The sequence below is a fragment of the Coffea arabica genome, chromosome 9e (assembly GCF_036785885.1).
Source record: "Coffea arabica cultivar ET-39 chromosome 9e, Coffea Arabica ET-39 HiFi, whole genome shotgun sequence".
NCBI classification, from domain to species: domain Eukaryota; kingdom Viridiplantae; phylum Streptophyta; class Magnoliopsida; order Gentianales; family Rubiaceae; genus Coffea; species Coffea arabica.
The window spans coordinates 8,145,750-8,162,899 of NC_092327.1; the positions used below are offsets into that span (position 1 = coordinate 8,145,750).

Sequence of the window (17,150 nt, forward strand, 5' to 3'; positions counted from 1 at the left end):
ATTTTTCTAGTATCGAATAGGTTTTGAGAAATTAAGAGCGTATACCGGACGTGGGATCCACTAGTGCGAAAAGTTCGGAAAAATTCGGCCAACTAGGTTAAGTTTTGGATACTGGAATTAATTTACCGGGTGTTAAGAGATAAATAGAGGTTGCAATTTGGATTGGTGTGAGAGGAAACAAAGTGATAGACTTGCATTAATGGAGGTGACAAGTGTCACCATTGGATTGGTCCTTAAGTAAGACTACTATTCCTTTTCTCACCATTGACCAAATAAATCAAAAAAAATAACCAAAAAATTCACCATTTTCTCTTCATCTTGGCCGAGCTCCTTGAGCAACAAAAGAAAGAAAACTCTTCAAGATTTTGGCTTCAATCTTGCTTCAATCAACTTACTCAACCATCCAACCTTGATTTTGCTCCATAAAACCACTTAAGGGAGTGATAGTGAAGTGTTGTGTGGAGTTATTTGGAAAGCTAAGAGGACTTGTTGCTCTCTCTCTCTCTTGTTTCTAAGGTGAGTTGTGAAGAACCACTCTCCTCCCTTTAATGATGCTTAAATCATGCTTAGTGGTAGTATGAGATGCAATATTATGGATTATTTCTTGATTTGTGGTTGAATTGATGAAGTTTTATAATTTTTGGGGATTTTTCTGTTTTAATATGAACATGATTGTGTGGCTATATATGATGATTGGAAATGATGTTTAAGGACTCTATGAGGTGGAAAAAGTGGTTAATTGCAAACAATTTCTGTTTTGGAAGAAATCTTGGAAAGTTAGGGTTTATGATGATAACATTCTGCCCGGTTTTGTAGCTCCTAGTTAGAGGCCGAATTGGCCTTGGCTTAAAACATGAAAGTTGTAGGGAATGATATTTTAGAGGTGCCTGCAAAATTTCAGGTCAATCGGAGTAGCGTAGCTTGAGAAAAATCGAAATTACCCTTTCTGTTCTGGTTTTACCCGAATTTGGGAATTGCTTCTGTAATTGGTTATTTTGGCTAGAAATGCTTCCGAATTGGTTGTTGAGGTCTTCTGATGAAATGTAACCCTGTTTCTTAGCTTTCATCTGGTTTTGGAATTTCTGGATTTGGACTTAGGTAGCCTGATTTATGATGTTTGCACTAGAATGCATTCTGCGAATCTGTTTTTGCGGTTCTGGTGTAGTATCTTGCATTTTTGACCTGGTTACACTCGAAACTGGGTTAAGTGACCTTCTGAAATATTGTAGCCCTATCTCTTAGCTTCGAAACGGTGGATCTTGTACCTTCATCCGATAATCGTAGTGCCTTTGGTGCTATTACCACAAAATGACGTCAAAAACTGTTTTTTTCAGGGTTAAAGCTAGTTCCATTTCCGGATTTTTCTGGTTTCCTCTAATGCTTATGTATGCTTATGGAACCCTATTTCGGTAGTATTTGGCATTGGTTTATGACTTGTAATTGAGTCTTATTGTGCTTATTTGAATATTTTAGGGCTTGACTTTCATTTCCGGACTTTTCCCTAGCTTGAATTGTACTTGTACTACTTGGGGCTTATTGAATGGCTATTGAATGAACTTATTGTGTGTGTGCCTTTGGGAGTGATTGAGGAAAACAAACGAAGCCTTGATGGCTGGAAAAGTAAAGAAAGACAAGGGGAAGTGCTGTCCAAATGTTTGTAGGAGCTTCGGTGCAGTCTCGGGAGATTTGCTATATCTTGATGTAGAAATGTCGGAATTGAGTTCCGTTTGTTGCGTTTTAAACTAGATTCATAGGGCTATAAACCGTGTGAATTTCAGATCCTGTTTCTATTTGTCCAATTTATGGTGATTTTTCAAAGATGACTGAAATCTTGTACCTGTTCTGTCCTCCATTGGACAAGGCAGCAACTTACGACTTGAATTCGACTGACTTACGTTCTGAATCTTACAATAGTGTTTTCTAGAAAGTTATAGCCCTTTGAATGTATTTTTCAACGGTATAACTTTTATTAATTTTGGACTTACAAAACTTGAGATATGATTTTTCATATAAGGTCGCGCGGAACTGGAAAAATTCTGTTTTCCTAGTATTGATCTTGCTTTCATTATCTACTTCAAATTTGGATTTGGTCAGTCATTGTAGGAAGGGCTTTGAGGTTGTTCATGCTTTAAGACTAATTGTTACCTTTTCACTCCGAGGTCAACTCTTTGCTTTGCATTAATGGTTCTTTTGACTAGGCATATGGCTCGTAACCGAGTCTCACTTGCGAATTCCATACTCGGTCTTGGAGTCGAGTTTTAAGTGTTTGCCTTGATTGTTCTAGGAGGTAACGACGAGTAAAGTTACACTTGAGAAGGAAACTTTCGAAATTATCCTTGTTTGATCCGGTGAGTGTACTTCCCTGAGTTATTGTTAAACTGGTTTTCTGTACTTGCAACTTGCTACTTGAATATCTTTCCCGACTGTTTACCTTGTATGAGACGAGGGTGTACTTTATCACACTCATTCTCTTGCCTGTACTTGTTATGTTCTTGAACTTGTTACTTGCACTTGTTATGCGAGCGTTTGGAAGTGTGTCCACAATCGTTCTGTTAAACTTGATCGTCCTGTTAACCCTGAGCTCAACCTCATGGGGAGTTAATTAAATCGAGCCATGCAAGGACTTGGTCGAGAAAATTAACAATCCGTGGGTGCCTGTTTTTATGGAATCTTTGAGTATTGAGACTCTTGATTCCGGTATACTCGAGTATTACCATTCCTGTTTCTATTTGGCGTTCGGGCCCGGTAAGGGGTATGAATGGTGAACGGGATTCGGCGTTAAAGCGGTGTTCTACTGGACTGGTTTTCTTTAGTTGGAAGTTGACGGAGGGTCAACGTAGTCGGATCAAGTACTGCAACGGGAAATTGGCTCCTGAGGGCCATTTGTATCCTTTCTATCTAAAGTTGTTTACATATCTCCTTATTTGGTACACCTATGTGATTATTGAGCATGAAGTTCCTTGGTCCTTGATTGTTATTATTATTTTTGGTACCTCATTGAGCTTATAGCTCACCCCGTTTTGTTATCCTTGTTTTCCTTACAGGAAAATCTTTTGGGAACAATGATGTTTGGAAGCATGAGTTGAGCTAGATATATATTCTTTTGTATAGCTCCTCAATAGATAGAAACCTTGAATATATTTCGATCAAACAACTCCCTTTTGATTTGTAAATTGGCAATGGCAATCATGTATTTATATATATATATAAGAGTGTTTAATCCTGTACATGGGTTACCCCGCTCGAACGTGTTCATTCTTTATGGCTACATGGAGTTTAATGAAATTTCTGAGATTTCGGAGGAGTATAGTATCCAAGTGTGAAAAAAAAAAAAAAAAGAGTCTGGCAGGAATTTCGACAATCCTATGGGTTGGTAAGTTACATTTAACTTGGAGGTTTCCCAATCGTTCGTTTTCTTTGGTTTCTATCACGCGTGCTATAGAGTTGGGAGTGATTTGACCCCGTAGTCCCGGCGAGAGCTGGGCAGGCGGTCCGCCGAACCCTTTGGTTCGCCTTAGGGGGAGGTGGGGCTGTCACAATGAAACAAATACAACTAAAGTAGTCAAATTTTTACTTTTGATACAAATACAATCACTAAGTTATTATTGAATTTTTTTGAGAAAAAAGTTTTATTGGGTTAAGTATAATTAGGAATTTAGTATAAATGTATTAGTAAATTTAGTATTAATAAATTTAGTTTAACTAATTAATAATTTCTATTAATAGACATGTATGATTAATACAATATCAATTATATTACATATATTAATATATATTATATAACTAACAATATCATTATTATAAGCTTATAATTAATTAAATTAAGCATTATATATAATTATATACATATATATATTAATGTTTTTAAACGGGTGATGGGGCCGGGGGTGGGTTCCCCGCCCCTCGCCCCATTTCTAAACAAGGGGAAAAAATTCTCTCCCTCTCCCCCACCATTAGCCCCTCAGCGGGTACTTGCCCTAATTGCTATCCCTAGATATGTGAGATTTTCAAAAGTTGAAGGGAATCAAGTGAAATTACTAAAAACCTCAAGGGAGGTTTCTGAAATTGTCCCTTGTTGTAAAGTTCCTTAGTTTAGCTTGACACTTATAAAGAAACCGTGAAATGATTGCCCGATTGGTACGTTCTCAATGTTCGACTCTTGCTTTCAGATTCCTTTTACAAATTTTGATGTACAGCCTTGTTAGACCCAGACCAAACTGACCCGCCTGACCGGTCCGACCATGAATAGACCTCCTTTTATAACTAGTTAGCAGCACAAAAGTGCTTTGACAAAAAAATTAGCCAAAACTATCAAAATCGGCCAAACTAGTGACCCGGTTCAACAATTTGACCCGATTCTTAAATTTTTCTTTCTTGTTTTTCTAAAACATAAGTTGAGTTACCTAAATTGTAAAATTTGCATTTATTAATATGAATAGAAAATTGCCACCCACTTAGTGTAAACATCAAAGTCACTCGCTTATCTAAATGATCTCTAAATTAAAAAATTTTAATCCCTATCATCTTATCAAATCATCTTCAGCGATTCCAACTTGCATTATAAATCCATATTCCCAACAAAAGATCTCAAAATAGGTATGATTTGTTTTATTTTAGTTTTTCAAGTAATTTTGGAGAATGGGGCATATTTTATACATGCATTCACATTTTAATATATAATTTTTAGGTGTATGTTTTATTACAAGCCTAAAATTTTTGTAACATTTTGTATGGTTGGCCGAATATAACCAAAAACTTAATTTCAATATTTCTGCAACTTATAAAAGTACAAAATAATTATAATATCATGCTGACTTCAGCAGGTTTTTAAGAACGGTCTGACTGATTTGACCAGTTGACCCTTGATCCAAAAGTTTAGTTGAGTCACTATTCGGTCTAACTTTAACAACATTGATAATAGGATCCCAATATCCAGAATATATCAAAAAACATCATCTTCTTTAGATTTTGATTCTTTCTAGGATTTATTTTGTGTTGCAGAAAAAATTAGGTATTGACAATTTATATATTAAACTTCTATTTATGAGGATTTCTACCTAAACCTCTATAGGCTATTAATTTTGTGCTATTAGCAGTTAAGTAGAAGTTTAGGTAAAAAAGTGTCATAGAAAAAAAATTTTAAGTGGCAAAATTCTTAATTTGAGGTGCAATATCATGTTGACTCCTCATATTTAAGAAATATTTCCTAAGTCAATTGAGCAATATTTTCCCTCATGTAATCCTATATATATCTAAATAGTTCATTTCACATAAATCATTGACTTGGATCTTTCTGGAAGAGATTCTTTTTTTTAAACTGTCCATTTCCCATTCCTTTTCTTAGTCTGATAGTACGAAGAACTCTAAAAATTTTTCCTTGATCACTGGATCAAACCTAGTGATTAAAAGAGATATTGGTTGAGATAATGGATTAGATACGGACTAATTATGATCTAGAAAAGTAAACAAAGCCAAATGCTAGCAGCATACAACCACAAATTCAAGTGATTTGCGAACGTATCCCCATAAACCCGGAGCAAAGTAATGAAAACGGGTGAATAAAGAAAAAACTTAAAATTGTTTATCCAAATTATACCCACCCACTACCATATTTCCCCTTTTCCAAGTACCATGTATTTCTTATTATTTTAATTTTGAACTTATCTAGCAAATCCTAATTTATATTGACAACTACTATTATGGTTATGAATTATTATCAGATAAATATCTATATATTCACTTTGTTTTGGTGAATTTTTTATTATTTATATCTATACAATAAATAAATGGGGAGGGAGCTTTAGGTGTAAACAAATTCATGTCACTTTATGTTTTTTTCTAAACTGCCATTAGTAACCTCCTAGTACCATATTTCCTCTTTCCAATCCAAGAACCACGTATTTCTTATTATTTTAATTTTAAACTTATTTAATAAATTCTAATTTATATTAACAACTACTAATTATGTATTTATGTTTATAATTTCCTATCAGATAACTATCTATTTATTCGATTTATTTTGGTGATTTTTTTTTACTATTTATATCTATACTATATATAAAGGGGAGGGGGTTTTTTGTATAAACAAATTTATATCACTTTATGTTTTTCTTAAATTGTCCTTAATTGGCAACTATCCACTACCATTTTTCCTCTTTCCAAGTGCCATGTATTTCTTATTACTTTAATTTTGAACTTATTTAGCAAATCCTAAGTTATATTGACAACTATTATTATGGTTATGTATTACTATCAGATAACTATTTGTTTATTCACTTTATTTTGGTGAATTTTTACTATTTATATCTCTATCTATGCTATATATAAAGGGGGAAGAGATTTTTGATGTAACAAATTTATGTCACATTGTGTTTTTCCTAAACTGACCTTGGTAACCACTCAATACCATATTTTCTCTTTCCAAGTCCCATGTATTTCTTATTATTTTAATTTTGAACTTATTTAGCAAATCCTAATTTATATTGATAACTACTAATTATAGTTATGAATTACGATTAGATAGCTATCTATTTATTCACTTTATTTTGATGAATTTTTTTCAACATATATCGTCAAATATATAAAATCAATTCTCCCGAAAATGATTCATCAAATATAATAATAACATTTTAATAACATTTTTTTATCATTTGCAGACACTTTAGTAAGTGTCATAAACGCTAGTGATGATAGTTGTTTTCCAAACTCCAATACTAGATGTCATTATCAGCGACACCTATTCCCTTTCCTGAATCCCCTAAACCAGACACCTCCTTAAACTTGTTTATCCAAATTATTTTTGTTTTTTAATAAACTGTCAAGACTTTAAATGGCAGTTTCAATCTCACTTTCTTCTACATCATACATGATCAAGAGGCTCTTCTAATTTGCTTCATCGAACAAATGGAGGAGATCGAAGTCAGACATTTCAGCATTAAGGAATGTGAACTCAAGCTAATTGAATATCTATTGCAGCGGGTGGTGGAAGTGCATCACCAAACTCGAAAAGCTGCTTTCATTCTTGCTGAATAACTGAACATCAATCTTTCCAAGGTTAGAAACTCAATTTCCTCACGTTTGCTGCTGCTGGAATTTTAATTTTCTTTGCATCTGTTGCTGCTGAAAATAGGGCTTCGCCAAACTTTAGTCGTTGGTGTTTGAATTCATTAGTGTAGCCTTGCACCTCAATTGTTTGTCAATTTGCTTCAACGAAGTTTATGCCAAAATAGACATCAGCTCTACGTCCCTATTTGCTGGAGATGGCGGCCTGTGGGCCGTCTGACAAGCTTCCGGACAGTGGTACTTCAGTTTTGAGGTCCTTTGCATCAGTACTGGCAGATGGTACGAAACAAATTGATGCCTTAGCCTTGGGAGAGATCTCAACCTTTAGAGGAGAGCCAGCCTTGCGCATCTCTCGCAGGGAAATAGAGCAGCTTTCTGTTCCGTTTCAGAACTCTTTGGTGGAGCGCTTCTCGTTCAGCAGACCACCCATGGAAGTTATTAGGAAATTCTTTATTTCGTTGGGTTTACGAGGTGACTGTACGGTTGGGCTCCTTGACCAGAAACATGTTCTGATCCGTCCGGTGTTGGAGGAAGACTACACCCGTCTTTTTGCACGTAGAATCTGGTATGTTAGCAGCTCGCCAATGTCAATTTCCAAGTGGTCGCTAGAGTTCAAGGCAGACCAAGAATTATCGATAGCTCCAATTTGGGTTTGTTTCCCAGAGTTGCCAATTCCATTTTTTCAGCAGACCCAATTTTCAAGCTTGCATCTACTTTGGGAAGGCCTCTTAAGATTGATGCATCAACTAGTCACATGCGGCATCCTTCCGTAGCCAGAGTTTTGGTGGAGCTTAACGTTGCATCTAATCCTGTGCGGTGTATTTGGATAGGTGATGAGCACTTCGGGTTCTGGCAGCCTGTTGAGATAGAAATGTGGCCATCTTACTGTGGGTTTTGCAGTAGGTTTGGCCATGCAGAGGAGCAGTGTTTTCATAAAAATCCTTTCTTGCGATCTGATCGGCTAATTCATGAAGTCCCTTCTAAAACACAGAAACAGCGCCAAATTTATGTTCCAAAAGTAGTGAATGAGAAGGAGAAGGAGTTGGAGGTGACGACAGTCCGGAGCAAACCGGCCGCAAATGTCAACAAGGAACAAGGAATGTCTGCTGCTCATGCTCAGACAATTCCAGAGGCTGCCACTTTAGGGAATAATTAGTAGTTTATTTTGGATAGTATTAATCCTGATGATTTTCAATCGAATATTGGGCAAAATCATAAGGGTAAGGAAAAGATGTCTGATGTTCAATCTTTGGTTTTACCAAACCTGCAAATGAATAAGCCGTTGGTTATACGGGAGCCTCAAGGGTCTGTTGTGGATCAAAATTTGAGTGGGGTTGTATCTCGGATAGGACAAGCTGCAAAGTCTGTTATTGTCACAGATCGGGTGGTGGTGCCGGAGCATGGAACAGATGTTGGGCTGCAGACTTCGATTGCGAATTCACTTGAGGATGGGGAATTCACTGATCCGGAGTCTGAGAATGACCATTCCATTCAACTAGCTAATGTCGCATTCACAGAGGCTGTATCGGAAGAGAAGGCGAGGGAGACTGGCGACTCCTCACAGCAAGGTAATGGAATTACGTCTGATGTGGCAAACGGTGCGCTCGTGAAGGTAGACCAAGTTCATGACACACATGATATGGTGTCAGTTGGAGACACACCCCTTGTGGGTAAAAGTACAAGTACAAGAACAAACATGAAATCCTCTATGCCTCAAAATCCACGGTTTAAAAATGTGCCACAATTTAAAGATGTGTTCGAAAAGCTTAAATGGGAGAAATTACATGGTAGGATCCCCCTCGTATATCAAAAGCCTTTTCTTCATTCAAATACAACATGCAATGGTGACAAAAATGAAGAAAAAGAAGATGATTCACAACGCGATAAAGACAAAGACCAAGACCAGAAACTAGTTCACGAGCAATTTACCCAAGTGATTTCAAAAAAAGCGAGGAAGCAACTTTCAAAAAAAGGTAAAACAATGCAAACACATCAAGATGTTAAATCAAATTCCCATGCTCACTCACAATCCCACAAATGTGGGGCACCATTATGTGGATGATTTCGTTCGATTCATTTATTATGTGTTTAGATTCGCAGATTTTTCCATATGTACGTATTATTATTGATCCTTAGCTGTCCCTTTTACTTTAATAGAGGTCAGGTTTGGCCCCTCTCTAATTCGCTGTACTCTTTTCGGATATAAATAAATTACGGGATGGATCCCTATTTAAAAAAAAAAATCTCACTTTCTTCTCACTCTTTGCACATTAATCTCACGTTAAATATTGCTAATGCCTCCTTGATAATTTTTTATGGTTTAACAAATGATGAAAAGCACAAGAAGAATAACCTTGCACAAAATGGGATATGCCCTAATGAATGTCTTTACCAGAAAATCGACATTCAAATTGAGATTTACATATTACATATATCATTTAAGATATCCTTTTCAAAAAAAAAAAAAAAAGGCTTAATCCCATCTTCTTGAATGTGCTATAAATTCCAAACCATACCCTCCCAATTCAGGCCATAAATAACCAGAGGTCCAAAACCTCCTCGTGCCCACATTTTCACTTACAAGAAAAATTAACTTAAACCCTCCAAAAATGGCAAAAGAATTCCGCACTCTCCTCACCATCTTCTTCTCTTTCTTGATTTCCTCTACACTTTTCGACATCTCGGTGGCCACGGCTGCCGATGACGCCAACGAGGCCCTAGACCCTGAGGACCCTTTGGTTGTCACGATAGGAAAATTTGCTGTACGTGGACGAAAACAACAAGCAAAAGAAAGAAAATATCCAGTTTGAAAATGTTTTAAAGGCTGCAAGCCAACAAATTGGTGCAAAAACTGAGTATGGCCTCCTTATTAAGGCAGCTGAAAATGGTACTTCAAACACCTATGCTGCCGTTGTCTTGGACAGCAAAGATTCTGCGAAGGAGCTCGTTGGCTTTAGAAAGCAAAACTTGGTAGTTTAGAAGATATGATAATTTAGCAACTACGTGTCACATTTAAATTGTATCGTCCAGGGTGACACGATGATATAAAGGTGTGATTATTTGTTTTTCTTTTCTTTTTTTTTTTTCAAGTCTTCTAACAACACTGCAGGTGGAATGGAAATGGAATTCCAAGATGCATACACAATTTCTCTACCAGTATTGTCTATGAGAAACCTAATTTTTTTTTTTTTTGCTATTAGAGCTATTTCCAACAAATTTCTGAATAAAAGTTGCCTAATTTGACTTTATTTTGGGCTAAGTGGAACACTTTACAAAGGTGGTTATTTAGAGATATGCTTTTCGCTTGCGTGTGGCAATAATTTTAACTTACCTAAAAATAGATGATGAGACATATTTGGAATGAGATGCAACATTAACTCTCCTGAAAATTTGGAGTACTCTATCTGGAAAAGAGTAACACAAACGAACTGAATACCAAAACATTAAAACTTGGTTTGAGTTCTTAATAAACTTGAAATTAGTGCTTCTCGGAATCAAACTTGAACAAAGTTTTTAATGAAAGTAAATTTTCGAGTGGAAGTTAAATAAATAAGTAAATCTCATCTTTTTATGTGTATGAAAATGAGATCGAACACAATTTTTTTTAAAAAATTTCTAGCAGGAGAATGATAACTCAATCATTATGCTCGTTGATGCTTTGTTTTCTAGTTTATTAATCGATTTTAACTAATTTTACTTCAGAAGACTCAGGCATAAATCGTTTTACATCCATAATCAAAACCACAGAAAACCATCTTAGAATAGTAAACTTGAATGCCAGTAAGTAGTGTTAGTTAAAAGCCTCACCTTGACTCACCATTTGTACTAGGTCACATGCTTTATAAATTGACTTCAATATTATCTATTTTAGGGTAAAATAAATCACTGGCCACTAAATCCACTTGTTGTGTTACCACTGCACCTGAACAGCACACTGCATCCACCAAAGCATATTCATCATTTTACATCCAAAACAGAGGATAGCAGGTGGAATGAAACTTAGTAAATGTTTAGTGATAGGTGCCACACCCCGTTGGAAACTTTTGGAAATTAATCATTAAGAAAGAAATGCAATTTCGATCCCCATTGTCTGGCTGTTGTGCTTATATATTTCCTTACGTTTTGGCCAAAATAAAGGTCTATCGCCAAAATAAAGGTCTATGACTAATGACGGAGCCAAGAATTTTTTCCTTGGGGGGGGAAGTTTTCCTAACAATATTATCTTAATATGCTATGTTCAAAATAATTTCCATCTATTTAAATATATGACATCTAAAAACATCAAATATTAACTTTAATTATAAAGGTATGTCTATATCGTAAATATGCAGCATAGTTATAACACAAATTAAGACAAAAAATAACCTTTAATTAAATATCTTATAATATCACAAACCACCTAAGTTGCGCATTATAAGAAGATGCTCCGATATGTCGCCTATGCAAATATATATATATATATATATGCAATATAAATATAACTATTTTAATTAAAAAAAAGATAAAAGTTATGATAACACACACTAAAATTTCAATCTCTTTTCTTAAAAGTAAATTGAGCTTTACATTCCTTGCAGAAGTGAATTTATCTATCATTGAACCAGTGCTAAACTTTTCAACAACTTTCTTTTCTATGTACACAATTTGGCAGTCATTCAAGAAATTATCTTCCATCTTGTTTCAAACTGTCTTGAGTATTTTCATAATTGAAAATACCTGTACTCTAGTTGCAGTTGATATAGAAAAAGTAAGAATGAGTCTAATCAATTAGCCTAAATTGTATATTTGTATATGAGCCAATAAAGTAATTGCTTTTGTTTTAGCCCATTAATGATTATGAATTGGGTCTTTTATTATAATGTATCAAATTGGGTCAATTTGCTATGGATTAACCACCAATTGGCTGACGTGGGTTTTTGTGGGTCCCCCTTAGATTGCTTTCGGGCCGATTTTTTGTTAACTCATGTGTTTGTTTCTAGTTGTGTGTGTCTGTGTGTGTTCTTTCGTTTCCGTAAAAAACAAAAAAAAAACTGTGGATTATCCATCATATGTTTACTTTTTTGAAAGTTAAATAACTAGTACAATAAAAGATAAATAAATTTTTGAAGAAAAAATTAATTCAAAGGTGGCCAATTCATATATATATATATATATATATATATATATATATATATATAAACTCTCATAATATAACTAAAATTAAAAAAAATTAGGGGGGACAACTTTGTTTTACACGCATTTTTATACAATATGAATTAAAATTTTCAAAACTTAGTTGGGGGGTCCTCAGTCCCCCTTAGCTCCGTCATTGGGTTCATCAGTCATCACGTGTGCTCTATTTTCTCTTTTCACCATATTTTTGGTTAATCAATCAACAACATTCAATTTTATTTTATTTTATTTTTATCAACTCAATTTCCCTTGTGCGTGTTTTTTTTTAAAAATTTTGTCCAAGTCAATATCGTTAATCATCCGTTTTAATCCTTTTTATTCTCCTTAAACTTGGTTTGTCATTCTGTTTTCATCTTTTTTAATCATCAATAACATCTACTTGTTTGTCGTTCTAGTTATATTGCTGAAGTCAATGCTTGACTGCTTTCCAACTTGACAATGTCCTATGATTTTGCGTATTGCATGTTTTACTCGCCCAAAGGAACTTAAACAGCACAATGCTCCTATGGCTATTCATTTTCTTTATTTCAGCTTTTAGTTTTAATTTTACTTCTCTTTTCTTTTTCTTCTTCCCTTTTCTTAGACTTAAATCATTCAAAATTATTGGCTTTAATCCTTCATTTGCATGTTTCTCCCTCTCTTTGGCTCCATTTGGATTGTGATTTGAGAAGTCTCGATTTACCCCTGAGTTTTAATTTTATTTTTCTGGTTGAAAATCTGTTTCTTTCCAATTTTGATATTTTAAAAATCTCAAAATCAAAGTCTCATCTTTTTTTCATTTCAGTCATGTGGAATTTGCGGAAACGGAAAACCTGAAGCCCATTTGAGTTGCCAGTTTTTTGAGAAAAAGTTTTTTGAAGCGCTTTCGACATATTTTCTCAATTATCTTGTCACTTTACACATATCATATTGCTATAGATTTTTTTTAAAACTAAAAAAGAACTTTTCAATACTCCCATCCAAATGGACTTTATGCAGTTGAGCACGAGTAGGCATCTATAACTTGCCAAATAATGCCTTTATGAGGTAAAAGTTTGTGCGTGTCAAAATGTTGGAATTATAAATTCACGTTTAACCAGCTAAATATGAAAGCAAATGCATCATAATGAATGATTCGAAATTGGGGCTTTGGAGGGGTGGGCAATGAGGTCACACACTCTGGTTCATGCTAACTAAAGTTAGCTGTTAGAGTTCTCCTTACTGTCAGATTTAGAATTCGAATTCTGAATATGACAGTTGAAAGTGAAAAGATTGTGGAAAGGATGTGAGATTAAAAAAAACAATTATATATAACTGTTTATCTCAATCCGTGACTTTTGATGATTACAAAACAATGGATGTTACTAATATTCTCTGATTAGACCTTTTCAAAATTGAAGCAAAACAGGTTCAAAGGCTAACATGTGCTGAAATAGCTGTCGAACGCACAAAAAGACTGCATCGGCTGTCCGACAACCATTGAGTAATTTCGGACGCATGAAGAACCCACCCTCGGACGTCCGAAGATGATAAACCAAGTGCTCTAAGCTCACTGATCTCGATCGGACGCACAACACCTGTGTACCAGACGTCCGACAAACGTTGCGACACTTCAGACGCAAAACATTGGAGGCACCGGACGTCCGAAAGAATTGAAGAAGAATTCACCAGTTTTGCATCATACCTTCGGACGCACATTCTGGAGGTACCGAACGTTCTAAATATTTCAAGAAAACTTCTTGAACTCACTGCCTGCGTTCGGACGCAGAAAACTAGCCTACCGGACGTCCGACACCACCAACGGCTAACTGACTCTTCAACTGCCTTCGATCCGTTGGTAGCATTAATTGAGGAATTTTTTGGTCTCTTATAAATAGAACAAAGTCAACCACTTCAAAAAAACTTTTGCACATTGAGACTACATCAGATCTTGAGTGATTCAAGTGTTAGAATACTCTTTAAAGAAAATTTGTACTCTTAGTTGTGTAATTTTCGATAAGTTTTTCAAGTGTGTTTCAATTTCTTCAATAGTGTAGCCTTGTGAGGGTTATCCGAGTGATAGTAAAACTTCTTTGCTTGACCAAGTGCGGCTTGGGTGAAGAGGAAGTGATCCTTCCTTTGTACACAAGAGATTGATTATAAGTTGATCAACTTGAAGAAACTTGCTATATAAAGTGGTTTTCAAACTCAAGTGGAGTTTGAAACTTGGTTTGCTATTCTATCCTTTTACTTACTGTCTCGCAATAGAAATTGTCTATCTCTTCTACTACCAAGCACTTGTGCTTTCTCATCAAATTGGTCCACTGTGTGGTCCTTTAGAAAAAGAGGGCAAGTTCTTAAAAAGTGACTCATATCTTGGCCAGATTTTTAAACTACCTAATTCACCCCCCTCTTAGGTTGTTTTCGATCCTTACAATAACAAATGTGGAGATAAAGGCTATCGTTGCTTGAAAATGTGCATGATACAGGATGAATCACACACTTGTCTGCAAGGAACACATTTTAGCCGTCTTTTCTTCTCATTTTTCCACAAGTTCAAAGTTCACACCTTTGAAATTTAGGAAGGAAGGCGCACCTTCCAACAAAGCCTTCATGGTACTTTGAAGGTTCGGCTTTTTGGCAATAAGGCAATTTGAAGGCAACAATGAGCAAACAACAAAGTTCGGCAATCTGTTTTAACTACTCCCTTCGTCTCACTTTGATAGTCCTGATTTTCTTTTTGTTTATTCCAAATTATAGTCCGCTTTCCAATTAACGAATGTAGTTATTTTTTAATTTCTCTAAAATATCCTTATTTAATGTAGATTATTATTAGTATAAACTACTTTATTTAATATAGATTGTTATTGAATATAACCTATTCCATTTAATATATTTAGATTTTCCAAAACATATTGATATATGAATGAGAATTGATTTTTCTTGACCATCAATTCAAGTTCCCATAAACCGTCAATTCAAGTATTTATAAATAATTATTATAAAGTTGTACTCTATTTAATGTATTGGTGTTTTAGAAAATTAGTAACTTATATTTATTTTTCCAATAAAGTTAACTACTTTTTCTTAAACTGTGTAAAAAAAAAAAAATTAGAACTATCAAAATGATACGAAAAGAGTAATATAATCTGTTTTTTTCCTTTTTTTAAAAAACATTTTTGCCGAGTACAAAGCACTTTTGCCTTGCGAGCTGGCAACCGTGCTACTAGTCGCTCATATTTACATGGACCATTGGTAATTCAATTGTGAACGTCCATCCTTAGGAATTTCATTTTGTTTTCTCCTCGAACTTGAAGACATGCTAAGCCCAATTCAGATAGATATGACGAATGGATTTTCTAATGGGATTTCACAGTGGAAAAAAAAATTTACTTGGAGCAGAGTGCAATGCTACCAAACAGATTAGTACTACAAAATGCTTATCACAAATTAAGCTGAAAATTTGCCTAGCCTTCAATCTGGTTTCTTTAAGTTCAAGCAGTTTTCTATTGCTTGCCTGAGCAACTCCTGCACCTGCTTTAATTCCTTATCCGCAGCTTCCAGTTGTTTTCGTAGTTCTTGGCCTACAACATCATTTTCAGCCTGAAGTTCTGCAATTCTTTTCAGCTGAGCTTCTTCACCTCCCTCAGCTAATGGAAGGGAAACTACCAACAGATCAAACTGCTTGGCAACATTGACAAGTGCAGCACTCATGAGCTTTGGTTGTTCAGCAAGACTAGCTGCATCCTCTGCAGCACTAGTGGATTAGCAGGAGGTTCCGGATAATTAGGAGACAACCTAACTGGAGGAGCATCCCTTTGAAGCGTCCCAAAGGTGTTGAAGGCAAGACCTGCAATTGTATTCACCTGTTCTTGCAATTGAGTTATTATATCCATCTTGAATTTTGATACCTGCCATTAATGGGCAACTTTGAATTCAAGTAGCATTTCTCAATTTCTGTACATCTTCGTTTTGAATTCGAGCGACTAGGTATTTCCTTGTTCATCACATTAACAACTCAGAGTAACAGACAAAGAGAGAGGTCACACAGTACTCATGATCGACAGCTGAAAGAAAGAATCATAGGCATTCTCATCACTAATAACCTTGCATAAAATGGGATATGCCCTAATGAATGACTTAACCAGAAAATCGGCATTCAAATTGAGATTTACATATTACAGATATCATTTAAGATATCCGTGTTTGGACAGGAGATTATTTGCTCAAATATATTTGCTTACATCGTCATTACAATTTTCAATATATTTTTTTATCTCACATATATCACATCACAAAAAGTGCTACCGTAAAAATATTTCAAATAATTTACAATCCAAACACAACAATTTTTTTAAAAAAAATGCTTAATCCCGTCTTCTTGAAAGTGCTATAAATTCCAAACCATACCCTCCCAATTCAGGCCATAAATAACCAAAGGTCCAAAACCTCCTCGTGCCCATATTTTCACTCACAAGAAAAATTAACTTAAACCCTCCAAAAATGCAAAAGAATTCCGCCCTCTTCTCACCATCTTCTTCTCTTTCTTGATTTCCTCTACACTTTTCGACATCTCGGTGACCACGGCTGCCGATGACGCCAACGAGGCCCTGGACCCTGAGGACCCTTTGGTTGTCACGATAGGAAAATTTGCTGTACGTGGACGAAAACAACAAGCAAAAGAAAGAAAATATCCAGTTTGAAAATGTTTTAAAGGCTGCAAGCCAACAAATTGGTGCAAAAACTGAGTATGGCCTCCTTATTAAGGCAGCCGAAAATGGTACTTCGAACACCTATGCTGCCATTGTCTTGGACAGCAAAGATTCTGGGAAGGAGCTCGTTGGCTTTAGAAAGCGAAACTTGGCAGTTTAGAAGATATGATAATTTAGCAACTACGTCTCACATTTAAATTGTATCGTCGAGGGTGACATGATGATATAAAGTTGTGATTATTTGTT

General features: G+C 35.3%; 1 pseudogene; it reads right to left on the bottom strand.

Annotated features, from left to right (window-relative positions):
• Positions 1–15,663: 15,663 nt before the first annotated feature.
• LOC113709499 (mediator of RNA polymerase II transcription subunit 21-like) lies at positions 15,664–16,260 on the bottom strand (annotated as a pseudogene).
• Positions 16,261–17,150: the final 890 nt, after the last annotated feature.